The following is a 26,784-nucleotide window of genomic DNA, read 5'->3' on the forward strand; positions in this document are numbered from 1 at the left end:
CTTATATTTGAAGCAAGATATAATTCATCATGAGTCCTATCAAAGGATGGAAAATCACTAGGTGAACTGAGAATGTTGCTTTTGGCTCGTATATGTTCAAGTCAGCTAGTCAAAGGTGTCAATCTAGTTCTCAAGATGTCCTTAGGGTATGGTTGAGATATACCATGTACTGTATTCTTATTGGTGGTTCAGTCTGAAGTAAAAATCTGTATATTCAACATTCAGAATAGCAGCTGTTCTCTAACCATCATAACTCTTACGACATGGAGCTGGGTCAGATGGCTCTCCAGATGATGTAAAGACAGCAGTTTGGGAACAACATTGAGGACTTTATGCACAGAATTCCGGTGCCTGGTGAAAATAAAATTATCCCCTTTAATTTTATCTCATCTTCCAGACTGAAGCATAAGGAATGAAAAATAGTGCCACAAGGGTACTTCCTGATACAGTTATTTAAAAGAATGTATATCTCATGAGTTATGTTCTTTCCATTGTATTAGATAATTTTTTAAAGCAGTTGCACACTGAATATTCTTATGTCTGATGAACTGTGTACCTGGCCTATCTTTCTTCTGGAAAATATTCAAAGCACAAAAAAATTATCAGTTCTTCTGGTGGGCTAATGAAATTAATGCTAATCCTTGACATCTTTATTGATTTTGACTTACCACTTCACAAATAATTTTACAGAAGAGTGTGTGCAACAAAAAATAGCTCATACATTTGTTAAAATACCCTGCTTTATACAGTACATATGGAATGTTGCAGGAAAAAATAGGCTAAGCTGGGGTTGTAAGTCCACCTACTATTTTCAAGAAGAGTAAAACTCAAGAGTTAACTGAAGAGTGAAGACTTCTCAACCACATGGCAAAACTGGATTACTCATATTAATGGTAATGATTCTTTTTCCATAACAGAATTGATACAATTGATAAAACCTTTTGATCTTTGCAGTGAGGGCACTTGCAGTAGGAAAAAAAAATGACTAGAAATAGCATTTTCTCCATTCCTGCTCCATGCATTTGCTAGCATGATGCTAGCAAACTCTAGCTCCTCTGTTGGTGATAGTGAAATAATGCTGCAAAGAAATACAATAAAAATAACAAAAAAGTATATATTCTGGCATTAGATTTCCTTCCTGTTATTTTCCTAAATGTTTCTCCCCTCTCCTTTATAGGTGCACACAATGAACCTTTAAAAATGTGGAGCTGCCTTCAAAATTGCTATCGTCATTCTGATCAATTTGGAACAAAGTTCTGTCTCCCAATCTATTCTAATTTCAATGTACACACTCTGCTGGCTGGCTGCCAGCATGGAGCTCAGGAAATGATAAATACCCATTTAGTCACAGATGCACAGATTTCCCTGGGATGGTGGGCTGGGGCTGCTTTAATATTCCCAAAGTTACTGCATGTTTACACATTCACGAGTGTCACTTAGTGTGATATTTAGAAGCTGGGTGTAGCAATGACACATGGGGGAAAGGACAGATGTTGCACATGCTCTTTTGAAGGGCAAGGGCTGAAGCTTGAGTCTTGTTTGCCTGCCCTGAGCTGATAGCCTTGCACCTCAAATAACTGTACATAACATGCATAGAAAATTAGGTTGGACTAATCTAATTTGAAACAAGCTGGCCACAGCCAGTTAATGTGAATCTCAAAGGTCTTATGAACTGGTTATGATAAGTATTTGACATTTCTACTGAGTACTAAATGTAGCTCTCAGTTGCTATAAAGTGCAGCACACTGTGCAAGGAAAATGGGTTGTATGCATTGATTTCTATGCTTATTGGTTTGGTGACTTGTTGGTCTTTTTTCTTGAATTTCTACAGAGATGTGTTTCTTTGTCCATCTGGGATATTTCCAGAAAAGGGATGAATTAATAGCTTTGGATGACTTTTCCATGTAATTAATTTTTATATCCTTCTCCCCAGTTATTTGAGGACTGAATCTTTTGCAAAGGCTGAATATAATGTCAGGGTAAATAGTTTCCAAAGTGGTTTGATTTTTTTTTGGTGCTTTTGCTTGCTGGTATGTTAGGCAAACATCAGCTTTAACAAAACCTATATAAAAGCTGGAAGGCTGCAATGCAGTAAGCCCGAAAAATGGAATGAGGTTAAGAGAGAAGCTCAGATTTTTCTTACATTAGCAAGTCATTGAAAGAGCAAAATACTTGGTTAAAGATCATTATGAATATTTAACTAATACTGTAGGCAAAAAAACATCTCTGGAAGAAACTTAGAGCCTTTGAATGTATCTGTTGCATAATTACAATGTTAAAAACATATTCCTAATTTCACCAGCATTAAAAACAAACATATGTTTTGACTGTATAGATGATATATGTATGACATATATCATCCATATATGGACTGGATTATTTACTGTTCTGAGTTTCTTTATCATGAGTGGACATTACAAAGGAATCTCTCATGACCCTTTTCTCATTTTCTGAGTAGGAGCCTAAGTGATTCAATCCCCTCATAAGAGGGTGGAAACATGTGGAACCATTGTCCTGGAAACACAATTAAAATCAGGGATACAAGTGCACAGCTTGCTCTGTGTCAGGGCTGACTGGGTGAAGGGATTTGTATTGGGATCATTATAGTTAGAGGTCTACAATGCAATGTCTGCAGGTGAGACGGTTCGTCTTAAGGTTTATTTCAGATAATATGACCTGAATAACTCCTAAAGTGTCTTTATCTCTTGAGGGGAGCCCAGGAACAGTTTTTCATACATGCCTACCTGATAGACATGTAAAGACAATTAAATAAATCCTACATCTCTTTCCTGTTATAAAAGGCAACTACCTTAAATTTCTTGTTTTGCTACTTAAATTGTTTAACAATATACTTTTACAAGTGGATAGAGAAGTCTTAGTTTCAAACTTTCTAACAAGATATTGCTAAATAAAAAGTTAACATTTAATAAAATCATGACTTTGACCGTAATGTGCCAGTAGAACAGTTTGGACTCAAAACAAGTTCCTAATGTTTTAAACAATGGATATAGGCTTCATAAACATTCTTAAGTTAACTGACTTGGGAATACAGAAAAAATATGTAGACAGACTAAAGCAAAGAAGAAATTCCTTCTAAGTGTCCTTTTCATATTTCTATTGCAATAACAAGTGTTTACAAGTATAGAATTGCTAAAAATGTGACTTTAGCACATTAGGTGTTAAGAATCTTACTTGATAATTAGTACTAGCAAGTTTAAATTTACCTCTTTATTTGTTCTGTGCAGGCATACAATATCCTTATAGCATCTCACAGACTAACTAGAACACACCTAGTAAGAAACATTTGTTTAGCTCCTTATCTCCAGCTCCATCCTTTCCCAACCATCTACCAGAGTTACTAGTTTCAATCATTGAAATTAATTTGCCACACATAAAATCTATTTTATATGCCACCTTTTCACTTTAGTGTAATTCAAAGCATGTGGATGAACCTGAGCTTGAAGAGTGCTGAATAGCAGCATGATCACAGCTATTCTATAGCACGTGGGATGGTGCAGTTGTCAACTTTGAGAGTGACACTTGGGAGCTACTTCAGTCTGGACCTTGGCCTAGGCTCAGATATGCTGAGTGTAAATAATTGCTCATTAAGTTCTACTAAATATTAATTTGCAATAATAATGACAGAAACAAATGGTAATTTGCTTTTTAGATTTTCTGTACTCCTTAATAAACTCATCTCCAAAATGTTGTTCTCCACCGTATTTTCTGGTTCTATCAATTTTTTTTCTTATAGTGAATAATCACAAGGCCACCGAGTACTGACAAATATTACCATTAGAGAATAACAGAAGGAAGAGAAGTTGTTCTTATCTCAGAGGAAAGGAAATGTATTTTGGGAATGAAGTAGCCAAGATACAATGAGTTAGGTTTAACCCTCACATGTATATGAGAATGTTTGTCCTTCCCAAGTATTGGTCTGTGAGTTGTTGCATCCATATGGTTAAATTCCAAGGTTATCTCATTTTTTTCTTCCTCTTCAATATAGACATGAAAATTTCCTTGAATGTTATGTTCTCCAAGGTCAGCAAAACATTGTTTTCTTTCCATGATCTTGGAAGGAAAACATTCCTGTCCCTTAAAAATATGTATTGTCTACTTAATAGATTTGCAAAAGAAGCCTAGTGAAATCTGTGTGGACTAGAAGGGTTGTTTTGGATCAAAGCTGTTGAGAATACAATCCAAGTTAAAAATAACAACATTTTTTTTTTAGATGCACAGAAGTTCATGTGAATAGAAAGAGCTATTCAATACAGGCACTTACAGGAAGATTACTTCAATTTACACATTGATCACTGGTGGAGATAACACATGCATAGCTGTCTGAGGCTAATGTCTTTTGTGTAGGTCTCCATCCTGTCATGAATTAAACTACACCATGTTTTGTTGTTCCCTGTTCATTCTGCTGAGAGGGAGCCCAGGGAATTTCTGACTGAATTGTACAAATACATAAACTTGGTAGTACTAATTCCAATTTACAGTGGGAGTGGCAGTCTGTTTGCTTACTAAATTTCAGGATAAGTTTTCCAAAGACTTTTCATTTGCTGAATGTAAATTTCAAATCTGCTTGAAGGAAGGGCATAGCAATCCTGCATAGTAAATTTACTTGTAGACATTCACTTAAAAATTGTATGCATGTGGTGTTTTGGAACATGTGCAAAACTCTGCTAACTAATAATAACTTTCCTGAGGTATCGGGTTGTTTCCTAGACATGCGTTAAAGAAACAAAGTCTAACACTTTCCCTCAATTACTTCTGAGTTTGTAATTAAATCCATATGAGACGAACTGCTTGGTGGATTGGGGTGAATAAAGTGCTAATAAAAACAAACTCTAATTTCCTGGCCAGTCCTTGTTTTCCTTCCCCTGTGCATCAGTGGCTGCTCCAGGGATCATTGCCAGATCTGCAACCATATCCCCCAGGGCTTTGGTCTTGACACATCTTTCAAAAGAAACAGCATAGAGGATGTGCAAAATCAGTTACACAGAACCAAGTTTGGGAAGTACCACCATGCCCCCATGGGTCTTGCTTCTTGGAACCTTGCTATTGTCATGTAACCAGGGAATAAGGACATGGCGAAGTAGAGCTTAATTCCCACCCTTACTTATTTTGGGAACTCTCTGACTAAACCCTGAGCTTGATTGAAGTGCAAATTCTGCTGTATACTACTTTAAAGTTATCTTAAACATTTCCATTGCCTTAATGAAGTTGAAATAAAGCCTGTAGATTGGCACCTCAAAGGAAAATGTGGGCACTACAACAAAAATGATGTGGGTGAATCAGTAGGTGTCAGATTGCTGAGTCCATAATGAATAATTATCTCAGCATAATTATTCTATGTGCTGTTTTTCAGGCAAGATGTAAAATCAAAATCCTTTTGTTTCTTGGTAATTAAAACCACATCTCTTATGTGATTGCACCTTACAAAAGAGTCTCTCTTTTGTAGAATATGGTCTGCTAATAGTACGCGAAGCTGGATAAGAACTGTTATACTGATCATTAGGACTGTCTGTCCTATATAATTTTCTCTTCCAGCATCTCTGATACTAATTTCTGAATTTTCATTTCAGTTTATATATTTATTTTGTAGAAGAAGCCCCTATGTTGTACTTTGATACATTTTTTTTAGTTTTGTGTAAATGAACAGGGTTTTGGTATTGCTCCTGGATCAATATTTGATATTTAATATAATTTTGAGTTCAAAAATCAGCTACTGGATTTCAAAGGCAACTGGATGCATTCACGAGATAAAAATACCTGAAAAGTGTTAAGCACAAAGAACACAGCTTCTCTCTCAGGAAATCCTTGAGTAGTAAACTGGTAAAAAATGAGAGAATATTCTTAAGATAAAGTCCTGAATGTTCTTGCTATTCTTAAATTTTTCCCTCAGTATCTGCTCTTGGCCACTGCCAGAACAACACCTGGGGCTTGCATATTTTTTTTATTTTTGTCCACAATGGCCATGCTCAGTTTTCTGTTTAATATACTATAACTACTGAGAAGAAATTTCCCATCATTAAGATTTCTCACCAAGGCAAGGATGCAAACCTGTTTTCAAAAGAAAGATTAAAAATTTTAGATTTTTTTCTCTTGAGGCAATGTTACATGGGGTATATTTTTATAGAAATATTCCTGTTCTATTTTATTACAAAAATAGGCATCTTATCAAAATGTTTTGCATTTTCTGTAAGTTATGGTGTTTTTTTGGACATTATTCCTTGGCCTGCTCTTGGCGCTATTATGGGAAATTAGATGCAAAATAATGGTTTCTCATGTTCCATCCAAGTTCTTCAGCATATCCTCTTTTGCATTTGCTAGGTGCCAATGCAATTATTTTGAGTGGAAGAATCACAAAAAAATTAAGATGAGACACAGCTAAAAAAATTTCATGCATCTATCCCAAAGATAACAGTCAAAGGATACTTCTGTGAAGAGCAGTAAGTCTGTCTAATTAAAACTGGATTACTGACCTCCTGCTCAGAATCAGATTAAAGAATTACCTTAGTGCACAGTGACAAATTCAGATTTTTCTAAAACTTTTCCTAAATAAAATCACTTTTATTTAGAGATAAGTAAGGGCTACTTTTGGCTTTAACTTTGACTGTGCACAGATTACAGCTGTGCTGCCTGCCAAAGTGTGACTTTGAGATGACTATTTCTTTTTCTCTGGCAAAACTGAAGGAAAAACAGATAGAAATCATGAAACATCTAACTCTGAAATCAGACTGAAAACTGAGAATCTGGAGATGAAATCTATCTGATGTCTTTGTACCTTCGTAACTTGGATGTGAAAGAAGAGGAGAGGGTTCCTTTCATGAAAAAAACAGTACGAGGAAGAGAGCAAATAAGTGTGAAGAAGATGACTTGGCCGTTTAATGGCAACCAGGACATGAGAAGAAAACCACTAATTACTCCATGACTGGTATTTGGAGAAAGAAAATCCTCATTCTTGAGCAATGCAAACATCAGAATCTCAGGTGAAACTATGGTGCTGCATTTTCTTTGTGACAGTACATGGCAAGGTGGCTTTAAACAAAACAACATTTTTTTATCCTGTCTGAAATTTGTCTGATCAGTGGTGAATACAATTTTGAGCTTATCAAGTTGTCAAGATCACTGTGTCTGGGTGTGTTACAACTAAGGAAACCAGAGGCACTGGAACTAATGTTTCAGACTTTGTGGAAAATAACAGATCATGTATACCCATGTCTTGAACCTGTTTAAACTATGTTTCAGGAAATTAACAACAAAAAACCAAATCTATTATATATAATATAAACTTCAATATATTTCCATGTGTCTCCTGGGCTGGGTGTGGAATTGGGGAATCAACTCTGGCAGTCAGTGGTGGTCTGTAGTCAGCTACCTGTGGGACACAGGTGCACCCTGTCCTGCTCAAATTGTGAGACCTGGGCTTGACATTACCAAAATAAAGGTGCATGTCATGTGCTTGGAGAGGTACAAAATAAGGCAGTTCTCAAGCAGGAGGCTGAGGTAGTTTTTGTCTTGTGTTTACCAAGTGCATTTACACATGAAGCGCTTGGCTGCCATTTGTGCAGGCTTCTTTTGGAAGAATTTTCCATCTGCCATGCTCATGTGCAAAAAACAAAACAAAACAAAACAACAAAAAAACCCTGGAGATTCCACCCCCATCACTGAAATAGAACATCTCTTTGTCTCTTACAGCTTTCAGCAAGACTTTTATTAAAGAGACAGAGAGGAGAGGAAAAATGCAGATAAGGTGCTTTCTAAGCTCTTTTAATATCAAGAGCTGCAGCCAACAGATGCCTCAGATGGCAAAGAGAAAGGGATTCAGTTTCACCTTGACTCCTTATTTCCACTAACAACCTCCCCTTTATCTGCAGCACTGTAAGTTCCATCAACTGTTTCATCCAGGCTTACTAAGAATTAAGTCTCTTTATATGTGGAGAACAGTGAAATAAAGTGAAGCTAGGAATTCTTGACATTGTTTTCTTCTATAGTTAGAACTGTATATGAAAAAATATCAGCCACCTTCTTCACAAAAGTAACAGAAAATACTTTTCAATATGAATTGTAACAACATTCCCTCTTATAATACATCACTCACATCAACAGCAAAATGGAAAAAAAAAATCCCTGAAAAAAATATATGAGAGCATGAGCACCCTAAACTTGATTAGTGGTGATGTGGGGAGATACATTTCTCTTATGTCTTCTTTTTTTCAAAAGTGTAATTATTTTGCAAATAGACCACCCTCTTATATAATTGTGACTTTCACAAGACAATCTTTGGACTTTATAATTTCTACAAGCACTTTATAATTTATACAAGACATGTACTAAATAGATGTTAGGATAACTAGATCATTTGAACAAATGGGACCTTTCTTTAATATAATTTCCTTGATTTAAATTTCTGCTTTACATATTATGTGAAAAGAATATGCATATTCAGAAAATCAAGTAGCAAGGCCTGTTTAAAAGACTGACTGTTGTGCCTATCACTGAAGTGAAAGTCTGAAATTTCTGTTGTATTTCAGTTATATTTTGGTGATAGGGACATTTAAAATTACCTTTAGGTATATTGGAAATAAGTCTAGCCCTTACTTTTCAGGAGGATTTTTTGGCTTCTCCTATCTACTCTCCCCTCCTAACTCTGTACAAACCACGTCTTCCAAGGCACTGGAAACAACAGGTTAGCACTTTTTTCATTGACTTCTGCCCATTAACTGGGTTTCTTAAACTCTCTTGCCTGATGCCACACAGTGTACTAGGCTGTGACTGGGCTGACAAGGCTTTGCTGTGTCTCATTATAATAAAAAGCACAATCAGCTGGAGCAGCGAAAAAAATATAGGTTTATCAGAGATAAAGAAAACAAATTATTCACAGGGAAATGATCCATAATTGCTTGTGATTGAAGTCTTTAAGAATTACTTGTAGGAGAAGAAAGGAATTGCATAATAAGTTTAACTCCCTGTTTTGTTCTCAGAACCTGAGTGAATTGGGGCAAAACTTTCCTGTAAGCCAAAACACACAAATGATGACCATGCTCTTCAATAGGCCCCTTAAATGTGCTTTTACTGAATTGAATGCTATCACAAATTTATTTTGTAATGGAAGAAAAGGAAGGTGGCAACCTTATGAAAGTATCCTTTAATCAAGCAAGACAGAAGATAGAAAATGAATTGGAAAAATTCTTTTGAGATCTCTCCCCTCACCAGTCCAAAAATTAATACAAATCTAATGGTATTGTTTGAAAAATGAAAAAATACAGGCACAAGAAAGTACTCTCAGTTTACCAGAACCAGGCCTGTCAAAGAGACATTTGACAGGTGTCAAAGGACACCATCATTGTGTCCTTCTCCACATCCCTTTCCAATATATTTTGGTAGTTGCTGTACTCTGGTATCCAGCATCCATGCTTCACCACAGGGGACTCTGCAGTCCCGTTTTGGCTGAGGAATTCATGTGTTGCAGGGATAAGAGACAAAAGGACAGCAGAAAATGGCAAAAAGGCAAGATAAATCTCGTGGTACTCTCTGATCTCCATGGTCTGCTGTCTGCCAGCAGTAACCCCATGCAGAGTGCAGATGCACATGCATGAACACACACTGTCAGTCTCCCTCTTCCCTGCAGTTGGCTTTGCTGTGCCACCTGTGCTCATACCACAGGAAGATATTCCTTATTTCTAGGCTGCTAGAACGGACGGAGGGGAATAAGTGATGGAAAAGGAAGCTGCTGTCTGGGCAGAGAGGTTCTCCACAAGGTCAGGGAAGGCTGTTGGTCACAGGCTAATACTGGTAATTGCACAGGACATGTCACTTTGTGTGGCTGATGGACAAACTGACATGGTAATTGCTTATCCACATGCTGTATACACAGTGATAGATTTCTTATGAGCAATCAAGATTCTGGATGGAGAAGGATTAGAGATAAAAAATCATATATATTTGTACATACAGTTATAGATGTAAAAGACTGATGCCTAGTTGTTCTGGGTGCCACAATAGCTTATTATGGTCACAGGGTTGAGGTTATATCATGTTTGTATACTTATATCCCATTTTTAATGTCTAATAACATTCCAACACTTTTCTCTGATCCAGAAAGGGTTTCTGTCCAAACATAACTTTATTTGTAAATTTTGAAAAAGAATGGTTCTTGGGTATTTTTTCTCATCCCCAAAAATTATTCAGGTCTGTACTTTGATCATGGGCTGCTGAAAGGAGGATTTGAATCAGACTAAATCCACCCACTTTCTGTCAGGGCATGCCCAAGGAGAGGCATCAGCAACTCTTCTGTTAAAACTGGATCCAACCTATATATATCAGGACTTCATTTCTGTACAGCAACAGAGTGTAGGACAAAAAATATCTCTGCCAGAGAAAGTGAAAGAAGTGAGGTCAGTGTGAGAAAAAACAAGGAACGTGGGCGAAGAAGGAAAGTGTGATGTGCTGTACCTGGGAATTCTGAGAAAGATAGTGAGGGAGGACAAAAGGGTGAGTTATGCATATTTCTGATCAAAAAGGCATTACTATGTTTTAGTTGCTTTTCATTTTTCTCACCATCCTTTGGCAGTTGCTCTGCCTTCTGGAAAGGCCCATGGCCGTATTTTGTTTCTGTGAATGTTTTCTGTCAGCTTATGGTGAATGTTTCTTGCACTCCTTGACTGAGCTCCTTGCAGTGTATCTCCAAGGGCTGCATAGTGTCACGTAATCGTATATTTTCTCTAGGCTGCCAGCATCACCCTCACTGATTCAGGGAACAGGGCTTTTGTTTAACTGTTGTCTCTCTTGTGCAGTGCTGCTTGGAATGTAAGTGCAAATTTGTATTTACTCTTTCTATTTTGTTTTCTAACTGAAAAGGGGGCAGATAACGATCAATGATGCTACACAATCTTCAGTAAGAACAGAGACATTTCAGTACTTTTTTGCAAGTACTCCCTGTCTGCCATTTCCTGTTAGTGTCCTTGCTTTAACCAAATGTTCACTACATTAATGTTTTAACTCCTGCACTGCCCAGGGTATTCCCTCTGTTGCTGGCTCAACTTTGCTTATGGTTTTAATGGCTCAGATTAAACCATTTCTGAGTATTTTCTCACTTGTATGAATGGGTTTTTCACTATGGGTATTGCATCATTGCTGAAATGATACAATCTTCTCCTAAAATATGTTTTTATTTCCTATCATCAACTTGGTGTGGCCACACAAACATTTTGTCCTTATTATCTGACTAATCTCAACACCTCTATCAATTCACTCTAATCCAGAGATTATACAAACCCTAGACATGACATTTGCAGCCTCATATTTGGAATCAGGACCATGAGGACATCTTTGCTTGAGCTTCTAACCACCACCTGCAGATAATTTTTCCATTTCTCTGGCAACTTAATTATGCATTGTAATTGATTTGGAGCCTATGAAGAAGAGACATCATTGTGAAATGTGATATTACAGACATATACTTGTCTATTTTTTAAGTCCTACATTATATTATTGTCTTTAATAAAGGAAGAAGAAAGTTATTTTTAACTTAGGAAGTTACTCCCAAAGTCTTAATAAGTTATTTGATTTTTTTTTTTTGTTAACCAATACTGTGGAATCTGAGGATATGAGATTACTTCCCACATTCCTTCCCTCCCACTCCCCCAAAAGAGATCAAACAGTGGAAGCTGGGACCTATGGATACTCCAAACATTTGCAAATGAACACATGAGAAGAAAGAAGGAGCACCACCTAACAGTCTTTTTAGACTGCTCTTTATCAGGGTGTTCCTATCTAAAGGGAAGTAAGTCTCTGAAACATCCTAGCCAGCACGGGTATGTGAAAGCAGGTGACTCTTGACCTATCTGGCCTCCGTCTACACAAGGTGACCCATTTAGTGGATGAGGGGAACACTGTGGAAGTACTGGAGCCAGTCCTGTATAATATCTTTTACTGACAGTATGGATGCAGGGATCAAGGGCACACTCAGTAAGTTTGCAGGTGACACCATGTTGCCCTGATTTTTAAAAATGCTAAGTTTTCTTTTGCGTTTTTTTTGAAAGGTTTAAAGTTCTCATAAAACTTCTTTACTCTTCTGATAATGTTTACATATTTAATAGTTCCCACACAATTTCATGTATAAATAGAACAGTTTACATATTTTTCTGAGGGTAGAGAGAAATGATTAATTGATCTTTAGACCAGTGTAGTTAGAGAAGTTGTAATTTCATCCTCCAATCCACAGTCACCTTTAGGATTCTATAAATACCAGATGTTTAAATAAAACTAGATCATTTTCTCTTTTAAACTTATCAAGCTTCTGTGTACTCATTTTGTGTCCAATAGTGGCAACACCAAGCTGGCAGGATGGAAGGACATGGAAGGCAGGAAGGCTCTGCAGAAGGATCTGGACAGGCTGTATCAATGGACTAAGGACAATTGTGTGAGGTTCAAAAAGGTGAAGCGCTGAGTCCTGCACTTGAGTGACGAAAACCCCATGCAGCACTACAGGCTGGGGACAGGGTGGCTGGGAAGTTGCCCAAAGGAAAAAGAGGCTGGGTGTGCTGGTGGACAGCCAGCTGAACGTGAGCTATCAGTGTGCCCAGGTGGCCAAGAAGACCAATGGCATTCTGGCTTGTATGAAGAACAGTGTGTCCAGCAGGATTAGGGAAGGGGCTGTAACCTACTTAGCACTGATGAGGTCACACCTTGAGGGCTGTGTCTAGTTCTGGGTGCCTCATTAAAGAAAAACATTGAGGTGCTGAAATGTGTCCAGAGAAGGGCAACTGAACTGGGGAAGGGTCTGGAACACAAGTCTGATGTGGAGTGGCTGGGAGAGCTTGGGTTTAGCCTGGGGAAAAGGAAGCTCAGGGGAGACCTTACCACTCTCTACAGTGACCAGGTGGGGTTAGTCTCTTCTTCCATGTAACAAGTGACAAGATGAGAGGAAATGGCTTCAAATTGTGCAGGGGAAGTTTAGATTGGGTACTAGGAAAAATCTCATCACCAAAAGGGTTGTAAAGCACTGGAACAGGCTGTCTAGGGAAATGGTTGAGTCACTATCATTAGAGGTATTTGAAAGACATGTAGATGTAGTACTAAGGGTTATGGTTTAGTGATGGACTTGTCAGTGCTTGGGTAATTAATATTTAGGCTTGATGATCTTGGAGATATTTTCAAACCTAAATGATTCTATGTCTATGCTATTGTCTCCTGGAAATGTTAGCTCTAATAAGTAACATTTTAAATAATACTGTCCAGAGTCTGAATGCCTTTAATTATTAGTAGCATAAGAGACCTGTACACTTTGTTGCAAAACATTAATTAGAAGCAGAATTCTTGTGAATTGTAAATATTTTCTATATATAGATCTCACTGTATATGCATCATTATGACATTCAATAAGACTTTATTGATAGGGCCAAAATATGGCTCAAACCCTGCTGTGCTGAATCTAGAAGCAACAAGTTTGGGAGAGGTAACCTCCTCAGAAAAACAAGAATGAATTTGTAAGTAGTTTAAAATATGAGAGTCAAAACCTGCAGAAAATTGGACTAGATAAAGTTCCCTCTTATGTATCTTTAAAAGGAGAAATAAATATAAATTTGGTGTCCTTTAAAAGATATCAGATATTATTGTACAGTATATGTGACATAGAACATACCAAGACTTATTGATGAAGTGATTGACAGCTTCATGCTACTATTACACAGTTCATGATCAAACATTACAAAATGGCCCTTATGAACATCAGACCATTTGCAGACCCACTGGCAAGGAAATGAGAAGTTTTAGATGTGATGAAGACACCTTTCACATCAATTGAAGTGATATGAAGAGCTCTAGAGAGACCCCTCCTCAACACATGAAGACATGGAGGTCAAGAGAGTCACAATGCAGTCCACTTCAGGACCTGGAATAAATTTAGTGTATAGTGTATAGCAAACAACAGTGCTGTAGGGTAAACAGTGCAAATAATTGTCTCTCAATAATCTCCAATCACCATAAATCACATGGAAAATACAACTTGCACTGAACTTTTGGTCTGTTCACACTCATTCTCTGGAGTGATTAATGGGATGAAATAATCTGATATAATCAGTACTTTGAAAAAACAAACACATTGGTTGGGAAAGATCAAGGCTTTTGAAGATAGTAAATTTGGATGAAACCAAGTATGTGATAAAAGAACAGGAGACCTGACTGCAGAGCCTGTTGCCTGTACTTAGGTGCTATAAACAAAGATTTATGTGCACAACAGTGGCCTACTATGCCTATTAACTTGAAGCTATTCCTGTGGAATACAAAAATGGACTTGTTTCGTGTGAAAAACAAGGTATGTGGGTTAGAGATATAGAAAAACCAACAAGAAAAATCTCTATAGGGATAGAAAATCAGCTGTGTTGTGTGGCTTGTCATAGCACCAGGATCAGGCACCACTACCAATTATGAGAGTAGCTGTGCTAGCAGAGATGTGACTCATACAGTTCAGTGCAGCTCAGGAATCAGTGACCTGAGTAACAACTGCTCTTAGGAGAGGGCCAGAACTGTTTGACAATAAGCTTATGGGCAGCAGTTGTGGGGAATCTTTATTGCTATACCTCCTTGTGTTTCAAGAGACTTTCAGTTCAGTCTGGCTGTACCATGGAATACCAATGTTTCCTTGTTTTACCTCTGCAGAAGTTGAAATGTGACAAAGGAGAATACGACCACATGAGGGAAAATGTCTCTGCCCCAGCGTTCACGGGGAATATTTTCAAAAGGCTGCTCTCAGAAACACCAACAGGAGACCAGCTGGTGCTGACTGCATGTGACAACCTCCCCAAGTTGAGAGAGAGCAGTCACAAACATAAAACTCCCTGACAGTTAATCACACATTACCTAGCTCTTGTTGGCCTTCAGCCATGCTTCTTTTTTTCTTCACTGGGTTATTTCAGGACTACAGGAACCTATGTTTCCCTCTAATCAGATCTCTGTAGCCAGGTGCTCTGGAAGTCCTTGGTCTTCAAAAGATGGAAGAGTGGAGGAAACACAGTCAGGGAGCCTCTGACGGACAGACTACATATTGATGCTGAAAAGACAATAATCATGTGAACATCCAGGACACAGAATAGCAGCCAGAGGAAAGCAGAGGGAAAAATTTCCTAGAATATTCATTTTATTGTTTTATGTATCTAGCGTAGTTGTTATGAAACTACAGGTTAGAATCAGAAAAACAGAGCTTACTCTTTGCAGCACATTGGGAAGCAGCATGCAGATTAACTAGCAGTGAGAAACACCAGTAAAAAGAAAACGAAGTGGTTGGAGGGACATGAAAGAGATTCACAAATATTCAGGTAAGTTCTACACGTCTTAATAAGTTTTGTTTCATTCCTTGTAATAGAGCAATTTGCAGCAAAGGAATTGCTGCTTTACCACCAGAGCCTCCACTTGGTGCAGAGTTTATGTGACTAGTGGGTACCTGTAAACAAGAGACCTTTGATCACTGATAACACAGATGTGCATTTCAGCAGCATCTTTGAGGTTGAAGTTAGGTCATGAGCATGCATAATACTTAAGAACACCACATAAACACATGATCATGTGGATTCCTTATTAAAGCTGTCTGGATTGGTAGGAGTTGTAATGGTCAATGTAGGCAGCATGAATAAGTACTAATAATTTAAAGTTCTGTGTGGTTTTATGTTCACTTACTGTCATCTGAATTAAACTCTGACTGAATGTTCTGGTGTTAGTACTTGTGTTGTCACTTTAAATAAAATTCTTCCTGGAAATTCAAGACTTTGTGTGTCTTCAAATATCTTTACTGGTGCTTCTCTTTCCTCTATGGTATAGTGCCATAGTTCATGTGGCTACAAGACTGGATGGAGTAACAATGCATTTATGTAAGTGGTTATGTACTTTTTCACTTAAACTTACTTTGATAACTGGTTGATGCTTTTTTTGGAAAATAAAATAAATAGTGTAGTGTATTCAAATGTTGTCTCCAAATTTTTCATAAGGATTCAGCTTTTAGAACTCCTATCAGCATGTTTGATATTAAGATAAACTTTACATTCTTTACGAACAAGAGCTCCATTGATTCAGATTAAATAGTGGTGAGTGGTGTGTCCTGCATCTCATTGTGATCTTTGCAGAAATATGAATGAAGTGGCATTTGAAAATGGTCACAGAACCACAGTCATGCACTTTTGACTATTTCCTTAATTAATTATGAATTAAAAAAAAAAAAAATCTGTTGCTATGTTTCTCAGAGTGGAATTATCCCCCAAGACATCTCAGGAGGATCTTCTCTCTGTCCTGTCTAAGTTCACAGAGTAAACAGAAATTGTTCTTGCCTCCTAGGATTGTTTCTGTCTCTTTTTTCTTTCTCACCAAGACATTGTTGCTTTTTATTCCTTCTATTGTGTCATATAAAGAGCAGTTCTTGGTAATCAGGACTCTGCAGCATCTGGCTACAGCAGAGGCTTAAAACTTGTCAGAAAATCCAAGGCTATTTTTGTGAAAGTGACACTAGCTATCAGGACAAACACAAACTCTGGGGAATCAGCAGTGCTCCTGGAATTGTGGCACCTTGTGCACAGAAACACAGAACCAAGCAAAGTTTTCTGATGACACGAGAGACAGCAACAGCTTGCAGGTCTGTGAAACAAGCTCTAGAGATGGATGCCAGCACAACTAATTGCCTTCTGGAAATAAAAAGGGGCAGCAAAAGGGGAGTAGGATCCTAGAAAACCACTTCAGAGTCTTAAAAATTGTTTGCTTCAGTTTGAGAATCTGGCTAGTCTATTTCCTAGAATCATTTTCTCTGCTATCACTTTGAGAAATGCAAGGAGAATGACTCAATCCTCCAGCATCTTACATGCGTCTTAGTCATTGTCAATCACAAAAAGTTACAGTCTGCTTCTCATGCTGAATTGAAACACTTCCTGAGAGAATAGGCATACTTGATGCAATGCTGAGTCACTCTCAGCTGCTCACCATTATTAGGTATTCAGCACAGCTAAATTGATACAATTAATTTTCCTGAAGTCCTGTAAGGTCTCTTTATCCTCCTGACATCCCAATATTATTTCTATTCTTTTTTATTGTGGTAGTCATTTTGCTGCTAAGACATTATTTATTTTCTTTTTTGTTATGGTAGTCAGTTTGTTGCAAAAACAAAGTCAAGCCATCTTTTGCTCTTGCTTTTATATTTGAATCCCAAAGACCATTTTTTTTTATTCTCATTTTTTCCCCTTATTTGTGAATCACTGCATCTTTCAGAGTATGAATCTGTAGAACATGATGCTCTTAGGTATAAAGCAAAAGGATAAATCCTCTTGGCCATCTCCTGAAAAGTCATAGAAAAAGAGCTGACCTACATACTGGATAGTATCCCTTAAACAAAACAAAACAGTTTGGATATTTTCTGTGAATTACTGAGGCAATTCTGTGAATTATTGAGATATTACCATTGAAGGTAGGACACACAAGTATAATCCAGAATACTTTCTATCTAACATTTAATTCTTTGGTTGACCTTTCCAACATGCAGTGCTCAAATGTTATTACACTTACTCCCCTGACTTGCACAAAACTACCTTTCGTTTTCTTTTTTAATGCCCATTTCATATGATTTTTGGGCATGGGTGATTTAAAGCTATAAAAGAACAGTTTGAATAAAACTATAATTAAAGATAGTTCATAACCTATCCCTCTGGAGAAAAGCATGGTAAGGTACATGTTCTCTGCAGTGAGAACTGCATGAATAATGCACCTTGATCCTGGAGTTCAAGATTCTGTAATTCTGCCTGGTAAAAGGAGAAAGTGAGTTTAAGAAAGGAATACTTGTGATGACTTGTTGGACCTGTCTTAACTTATCTCACCTGCTGGTCTGACATACCAGGAGAGACTGATTTCTTGGAAAGAATATACCAAAAGGTGTCTGGCCTCATTTTCTAAATCAGCAGGCAATGTGCTCTATATACATGCACACTGTGGGGATTCCAGATGTTAAAGTCCCGCAGAGATGGTTTCTTGGGGGAACAGGCTTAATGTTTTGCACTCCATGAGCAAACTTTCCAGACCTCTCTCCTTTATAGTACAGTTCTGTATTTCAAGCAGAAGTCAAACAACTCCCCTTCTTCTCTGTCTGAAAAACAATTCCTGTTAAACCATGAAAAACTATTGTTAAGCCCTTAACAGGGTAGACAACAAAGAAAAAAAAAAAAAAGCCTCTGCTACTGCAAAATTATCTCTTCTCCAGGAATATCACTCTCCTTTCCTCTCTCAGCCCATTAATTTTCCTCAGAATGTTTCTTTGACCTCCACTTCTGTGGCTCGAACACTGCAAATTTCAAGATCTAACGTAAAATAAAGATGGAGTGGACAATATGACTAATGAAATAGAAACCAAATTTTTCTTATGAATGATGCAGAATTGTTTTTAAGAGTCTTTCTTTGTTTAGAAACTTGACTCAATGCAGGCAGTTAGCATCAGTGATTCCAAGCAAAGGGGTAATGTGTATTGCAAAGGGGTAATGTGTATTGCAAAAATGATCCCAGAAAGGATAGTGGTTTTATTCTATGTATATTGCCATGATCTATTCAGAGCAACAAAGAAATAAATGGTGTGACAGCACCAATCTTTTTGAGTAGAGCTTCTCCTCAACACCTTTTGTGGCCTGTTTGCTTTAGATGGGAGGGATTTTAACCACTGAAACCCTCTTACAGCACTATGATTTGTCTATATGAGGCAGTACATATCCTCATAAAAATTGTATAAGGCCCCCAAAAGTACCATTGTGACTCCAAGTTTCACATAAATTGGATTCTTGGTGTAAATGAATTCTATGGCAAAAGGTTGTTAATATGTGTTGAGTTTTTAAAAAGTAAACAAAATAATTGAAGTTCACACTTTCTAGAGCCTCATTTTACTATATTAAATAACATTTGGGAGTTCAATTATGCCAGTGTTGAATCCCAGACATCACTTTTGTGTCATAGTGTAGAAGGCAAATTTCCCCATTTCTTGGCTGGAAATTTTGTTAGAGACATCCTGAGAAAAGCTCAATAAATGTTCCTCCTTTTGGTAGTTCTGCTTTTGGGAATAACACTGTTGGTGCTTTGCTGTCAAAACTTTACATTAAGAAGATTAAAAAAATAATTCTGCAACAAATTCATGAACTGCTGAAAGTCTTTGTTCCATACCTGTGCTGACACCTTGAGGGTAACCAAAGTTATGTGTTCTAAATTTAGAAACCTAGAGAATTAACTTAAGTTCATGTACTGTCCATTTATCAAAAGAAAGAGAAACAAAATCATTGTGATAAACAGGAAAATTAGATGGAGGCTCACATTGCCTTGTGTGGTCAGGGGCTAATATTTAGCTATACCAAGGGCAGGCTTGGAAAACTAGTTGTGCTCTTCTAAAAACAATGGAGGGAGAAGGGCCACTGATTCTAATCCTCATCTAGTGCAGAAAGTCTGGATTCAGTTTCCTGCTCTGCCATGACCACAAAAGTTTCAGTGATCCTAGAAAGATCTTTTTCTTGAAAATTATGAGGCAGCCAAAGTATTTGCCTCTGCAAATGCAATTACCTTCTCTTGATCTTTCTTGTTTTAACATTAATTCACTGTAAAATTGCATACACTTCAGAAACTTCTGATATGCACTTTAGAAACTCCTTGTTTTTTATTTAAGCACTGTAGATAGGCAAACTGAAATTGAGTCTTTGTAAGAGCTAGACAAGAGCATATGGTCCTATATGCCTTTATAATTTTTTGAAGTTCGTGTGAAGGATGGGCAGAATTGCAGTCTCTCCACTTAATGCGGAACAGGAATTGTTCTCCAGATAATGCCCCTAAAGGGGCAGAGAAGAAATGACAGCATCAGGATGAAACCTTGGCACCAGACTTTATTGGCTGCCTGCAGGAAGAGAATTGTGCTACAACAGTTCCATATGGGATTTGTGCTTCTCCTCTCTTAATTGGAAATTGTAGGTTCTCCTGGGTTGGTAAGGTGCCTATTTCCTACATTGAAGGCTCGTGCAATTTAGATACAATTTGGGCCTCCAGTTTCCTTTGAAAATGATACTCATATATGAATATCTAGATAGAATGAGCTTCCTTTTGCGTATATATGAATTGCATTTATATGCAATGCATATTGCGTATACATACCAGTATGTATTTATACCTCTGTGGGCTGTAACCGCAAAAGATCGTGATTTTCTTTTTGCTATATCTGGACATGCTGATTTGCAATGAGATACTCCTGAAATCTCATTCTGATCATAATTGACAGGTATCTACTCTTTGGCTTGCTTATGAGACAAAGTTTCACAGGCATTTTAGACTCTTAGGAACCTGCAGGTGCCAAAGTCTCCTATTGTCTCTGGAGAGTGTACTGCAAAACAAGGGCTAGCCAGTCCAGCTGGGGCATGCAAGTCAGTGTAGGAATTTTATTAATTGGAATTTATTCACTGATAATCTGTTAAGTGACTGTGAAGACTGTCCTTTTCTTTTCTATGGTACCACTCTGAGTGCTGCACTTTCCCAAGATAAACATTGCTGCTCTGTGTTGAGGCTGGGCAAGCTTATGTTGGAGTGAACTGCTTAGAGACTGTGACAAGAGAAACAAGACTGGAGACCCATGCCACCCTCTCCATCTGTTTGAAAGTGCAACTATACTCCTGTTTTACAATGCTGTTACATCCCTGGTCTTTCTTCATGTCATATATCCACCAGTCCTGGACTGCACAGCATTTTTTTGAGTTTGTTTCTGCTAAAAAGATTGTAATGATCAGAATGAAGGCAATACATCAAAATTCATTGAATATTAAATATTTTTCTCCTTTATCACATTCAGAAGTTTTAGTAAAACAAAGCCTTTATTACACTTTTGTCTACCATCAGCTGGAATCATCATGAAAACAACATGCCATTTGCTGTTTTGTCAGACCTGCAAGCAGTTGCAGAAGTTACACTCATTTTTGGTCCTTAGGGAGCTTTAACATATGTGCCTTAGAATCTTAGAGAAGAAGACACTGTGACATAATTTCAGTTTGTTTGCCCACTGACAGGTTTTCAGGAACTAAATGAAAAGTAACAAGTCCATCTAGTGTTGGGGCAGTTTAATCTGATTTATGTGTATCACAGATGTCATGATGCCCTTGCAGACTCAATGAAACTCCATCTAATGTGCCATTCCTCAGCAAACAACATTGATTCCTAACACATCTGCTTGGATTTGGCATTAATCCCTCTCTGCTTCACCTGTATTTATCAATGTTTCAGAAATTTGTGACACCTAGTCTCATACTCTAGCATGTCTGCCCAACTGACTTGATAATCTGAAACTTTTAGGAAAAATCAGCAATGAAATAAAATAACATAGATATATTTAGATCTGACAAATACACTGTGACTAATTGTGCCTGTCATTTTAGTCATGTCATTTTAGATCCTAGATCTCCTAGCATCCAGTTAGAAGAAAACCCATATTGTATTGAAGGAAAATTTCCTAGGAAGAATAGCAAAAAATATTAAATTGCAGCAGCATTTAAAGCTATGTTTGCAACATTGCAATAGGGATAGACTAAAGCAGCACTAAGGCACGTCTATGAACTTTTCCCTCTCTGACACATGAAGATTTCACCAACTCCTCCCCTCACTAAATGCTTTTTTAATTTTCCTAAAGTGCAGTTTGTGTTTTATGTTAGGACATGGTGATCCATCTAAATGCTGTGCTGGCAAAGCAAATATGCTTTTACCTCTAGATCATATACCTAATTATTCACTTCTTCCTTCTTCTCCTTTAAGTTCATGCAGGGAAAGTTCCTGGAGAATTTAAGAATCATTTACTACCCCATTCACTCAAGGTAAAATGATACCCATGAATATTTCTCCAGTGAATGTCTAAAGTCATGAACTACTGTCTTCTTTCTGCAGATAAACTTGAATGTCACAGAGAGAGAGACAGGAATTATCCCAAAATAAGAACAGATTATCTTAACCAGGTCTGTAGTTTTCATCTCCTTTTATTTTCCTATTCCCTTCCATAGATCAGGTGAAGTTCATATGATTTCAAGATTAGTGTTTCAGACCCCTACAAAATATGGAAAACTGAACATTAGGTAGTAGAGACCTTAAAAACGATTAAGATATTTGTTAGAAAGGCTTTTAAGGCTAAAATAAATTTTCTATATACATAGCAATGCTAAAAGGATTTAGGGGATTTACACAAGTAAGAGATATAGTTGAGATGGATAGACAGATTCAAGATATCTCATTTTTCCCTTATTTCCACATTTGTGTTGACAGTCTGCCTGTTTGTTCTATCACAATAAACCTAACTTCTGTACTGATTTGTAATAACAAGGGGAGGAATAAGAATTGAAAAAAAAAATAATAAGAAAAGTAATTAGAATTCTGAGCCTATCTTTTTGCTTTTTTATATTATTGGGTTTGATTTCTTTCCTATAATATTTTCCTTAACATTTTTGCTTTTCTGAAAGCTTCACCCACCTCAAATCTTGCTTTTAAAAAGGCCCTCTTAAAAGTTTTTTAAGCTTCTCATTCACATGGAGACAACAGATGGGGAAGGGCAGACTTCTCAGTGAAACACAGTCCCTCCCTCCTGCCATGGCATCCTGATGTACTTCCCCAGCTTGGAAAATCTGCCCTCTTAACTGATTCCTTCCTTTCCATGAATCAAATAGGTAGTAATCTGAATCATGTTGGGTCATCCCTGGAGCTGTGGGAAAAAATAATTTCCAAGTAATTTTCTCTACACCACCTACAATGAACAGTAACATTTTACAAAAATGGGAAGTAATTAAGACTTAAATTAATGTATTTCCTTCCTCAAGGTGGACTTCTGCTTCTAGCTTTTGATAGAACTGCTTTATTATCAAGCTTCTGACTGTTCAATGCAGTTAGAGTCCCAGAGTGGATGCTGGCAGAGACCTGTGAATTTTATTAATGATTGAATAACTAATGAGAAAATGCTGTAGAATTTGCAGATTTTTAAATAATTCACATCTTAGAAGACTTCTGCCCTTTTTTTTCTGATTGCAAACAGAATATGCTTCAGCTGAGACATTTTCTTACTGATTTGATTTCTATACAATATTTTTTTCTTCTGCTCTGGAAATCAGATACTTGGATGACACAATAGGCCCCCTTCAAACTATGTGAAGCACAGCACAATCTGTTTCATTTCAAGCCAAGATGACCCAATTGATGCAAATCATACAATCACTAAATTTATTGCTATTTATAAAATTAGTCACCTGCAGCATCATTCTGCATGAAGTCTAGTGCTTGAAGCAATGTTGAAACAGTGATGTCAGCACATAGACAACATGGTGTCTCCCTGAGGTGCTTGGAAGTGGCACATCTCTTACCTTGAGCATGGGGAGTCCTTTCTAGTCATTCTGAACCAAATGTGAAAAGACAATAAAATCCTTTCAAAAAAGAAGATATTTTGTTTCCTTAACAATATTTTATATCTTTCCGTTCTTTTCAGATATTGAGAATTACAAAATTGCAGTTAGAAATTTGAAAGATTAATATCAAAATTTTTCAGACCAAAAGGACTTGACAAAATGCAATTTTACATTTTCTTTTGTGAACCAAAATCTGTCTATCATATCAGGTTATACAAACCTAGAAAAATAGATCCACAGAAGATGATGGGATTTATCTAGTATATGATTTCTGTTTACCCAGAGTAACCATGACTATGTTGTTTTGCAAGCAAAGAAAACCATTATGACTTTCTCCTACCTAATTTTCTGTAGCTAATATGGAAGAAAGAAAAATTTTGCAGTTTTCTATTTCCTATGATAACAATTGCATTGGAAGTTTTGTTTTTCTCCAGTGGCCGCACACAGTGCTATCCCTAAGTGATCTCCTGTAGCATTAATAGTAACAACTTAGTGTAGAGCTTGAATAATTGCCACTCAGTGGTGCAAAATTTACATTCATATGGGTGAAAACAGAATTTGTCCTACTGAAGTCCTTTTCTCTTAGTAGCTGTTTGACCTTATAAGGCAGAAGATGCTTTGTGCCACTAAGAGATGCCATTTTACTGGATATGAATCAGTTAAGCAGTGCTGTGCTACAGCTGTTGACATTAAGAAGGTCTGTCAGCTGAATGTAGCTTAAATGTCAAGTGTGCATATATATATATATATATACATAGACATATACATATATATATTTACATCTGCAATTTAGAAAGAGAATTGTTTAGAAACAGCTTACTGTACCTTGCACAACACAGACCTGAAAAGTGAACTGATGATACAAATGTCAACAAAATAGTTTCAATGGACTTATTTAATACATGGGTGATTCTCAGTGTCAGAATGTCAAAGTCTGGCAAAAAAGAGAATTGATTTCTGGGGAAAAAAAAGCTTGATTTTCATTTTACTTAGTGCTGCAATTCTGTGTGAACAGGCAACACTATGTATCAAGAAAAAAGGTGGTTCTGCTGAAGAAGGTTGCTTTATCATTAATTTTGGTTGATTCACTAATCTTCTAAAAAGTCATGCATCCAATAATGGAATGAAAACAGTCACTGAGTTCGTGGAAGTCTGAAACATCATGAAGAACTGACACCACTTTGATTGGGGCCCTAATTTATATACCTCTCATTGCTGATCTAGGCCAAGATCCTTTTTTTGACTGGCTCATGACACTATTGGAATTGACTAATCAGTGCACTTTTGGTTCATGCTTGAACCACAAAAGATAAAGGGACTAAAAATTCAGGCTAGAACAAGCAAAGCAATATTCTTATTGGAAAGTGTAGTAGATAGGGACAGGTGAACGGAAGATTTCGGGATGTGACGGAAAGAAAGACCCCCATCCCCCTCTCACCCTGCAACATGTTATCCATTACCCCAAAGAATGTAACCACACCTAACCCAGTAGTTTTCCACTCCTGACTAACCCTAGAGACCCTACCAACCCCTCCTGACGTAGCAGAGTCCCCCAAGACTATTTAAACCCATGAGATAAGATAATAAAGGCTTTCGACCGTCCACCACATTGGTGTCCAGCGCGTGTTGTTAGCCCGAGTGGCCCAGGGGAGACTGGGCTGCCGTGCTGTTCCTTGAAACCAGGTCGCCTTGCCTTCCCCTGAAGGCAACATAACTGGTGCCGAAGCCCGGGAATAATTCGCTCGGGTAGCGGGTGTCGCCTGGACAAGGGCAGCGGCCAGACCGGTGAGACCGTGTTCTCGGCGAGGGAGACGTCCCCGGACCCGCGATCATCATGGATGCCATCGCCAGGGTCGTAAGTGAGGTTCATAAGCAATGGGGAATTGAGTGTAAGCTCAAAGACTTTTATCTTGCTATAGCAAGGCTGCTTGAGCTTGGGGCAATTGAACGCCCTGTGGATGTTTTGCATCCAGAGATAAGGGAAAAATGCACAGCCGTGCTGGCCGAGGGCACGAAATCCTCAGGCAGCGGCAGAAGCCTTAAGGCGTGGGGCAAAGTAGAGAAAGCCCTGCGCAGAGCAATAGAAGAGCAGGAGACATGAAGCGCAGCGCGTACGTGTTTATTGGTTACACCCAAGCTAGGGGTAGGAGCGGCAACGCAAACTACCCCTGAGGGCGATCCGCCCGGGAGCGGGGATCCGGGGGGGCCCGGCGCATCGCCCCCCTCCCCGGGCCGGGGCCCGGGACCCCCCGCGGAAACCTCCCAAAGATCTGCGGCTTCCCCATCCGCCCCGCCACCGCTGGTCGGTGACCCGCTGCCGGAGGTGCAGCAGCGCGCAGAGTTCTTTTGGCAGGAACTGGCGGGGGAAGCCAGAGCCGCGGGAGCCACAGCTCAGGAGGAGATCCTGCCCACGCCGCCTCCATACCCCTTTGAAAATGGCGCCGGCAGCCAAGGGGAGGGGCGGGGCGCGGGCAGTCTCGGCGTGAAGAGCCCAGAGGCGTGGAGTTTCGCTAATGCGCGTGTGCGGGAGAAAGAGGAGGAGAGTGGCAGAGGGCTCGGAGCCAATCGGCAGCTGCGCCTGACGCTGTCACCATATAAGGGAGAGACCCCCCCCTGCAGGAGGCAGGGCGAGCCCGGGGGGCGGCAGCGGCGCCACCCCCGGGGGGAGGAGCGGGGTTGGAGCCGCACAAAACGGCACCGAGCCCCGGAAGTGCGCTGGCATTCGACTTCCGACTCGGAGTCCAGCAGCAGCTCCGGCAGATCGGAAGAGCTGACGGGAGCCGGCTGGGACTCTAAGACAAAGGGAACAGACCCAACGCAATTTAAAACAAAACCAAGTAAAGCTTTAAGCTGCACCGAAAAGCAGCCACAATACGAACCAGCCCAGTTTACCGACTGGGGAGAAATAAAAATAGCCTGTGCCGAATGGTCCCCAGCCGGCACGGCAGCCCGCCACGGCGCCTCCACCACAAGCACGCCCGAGAGGAGCCTGTTGGAGCTGCAGGAGGAAGGGGCATCTGGCCAAGGAATGCAGGTCCCGGCCCCAGGGAAACGGGAGAGGGAGGGGGCGTGCGGGCCGCACTCAGCCTCCTCCCGCCGTGAATGCAAGGCGGCCCATCTATGCCAACCCCCAGTGGGGCGGGGCGCCCTTATACCCCATACCCACACAGGAGGCAGCCAGCTTCGTACCCTCGCCAGCGAATTTCGCAACACAGCCTGCGGTACCTTTGTACCCACTACCACTGCAAGCAGCGCCCGTGCCACAGGGTCAGCAGGGGACGCCCCAGAACGGGACCCCTGGGTGGCCCTGGCCATGAAAATAGGGAAGGAGCCCCTGATGCTGCGGGGGACGTGCCGCCTTTAT

General features: G+C 39.0%; 1 long non-coding RNA gene across 1 annotated transcript; it reads left to right on the forward strand.

Moving 5' to 3' along the window:
- Positions 1 to 2,343: 2,343 nt before the first annotated feature.
- On the forward strand, positions 2,344 to 25,027 carry LOC146763488 (uncharacterized). Its single transcript, XR_014952307.1, has 2 exons — positions 2,344 to 10,500; positions 12,334 to 25,027. It is a non-coding gene; the product is annotated as an uncharacterized LOC146763488 (long non-coding RNA).
- The last annotated feature ends 1,757 nt before the right edge of the window (positions 25,028 to 26,784 follow it).

The sequence above is a fragment of the Lonchura striata genome, chromosome 1A, assembly GCF_050655825.1.
Source record: "Lonchura striata isolate lonStrDom1 chromosome 1A, ASM5065582v1, whole genome shotgun sequence".
In the NCBI taxonomy this organism is placed as follows: Eukaryota; Metazoa; Chordata; class Aves; order Passeriformes; family Estrildidae; genus Lonchura; species Lonchura striata.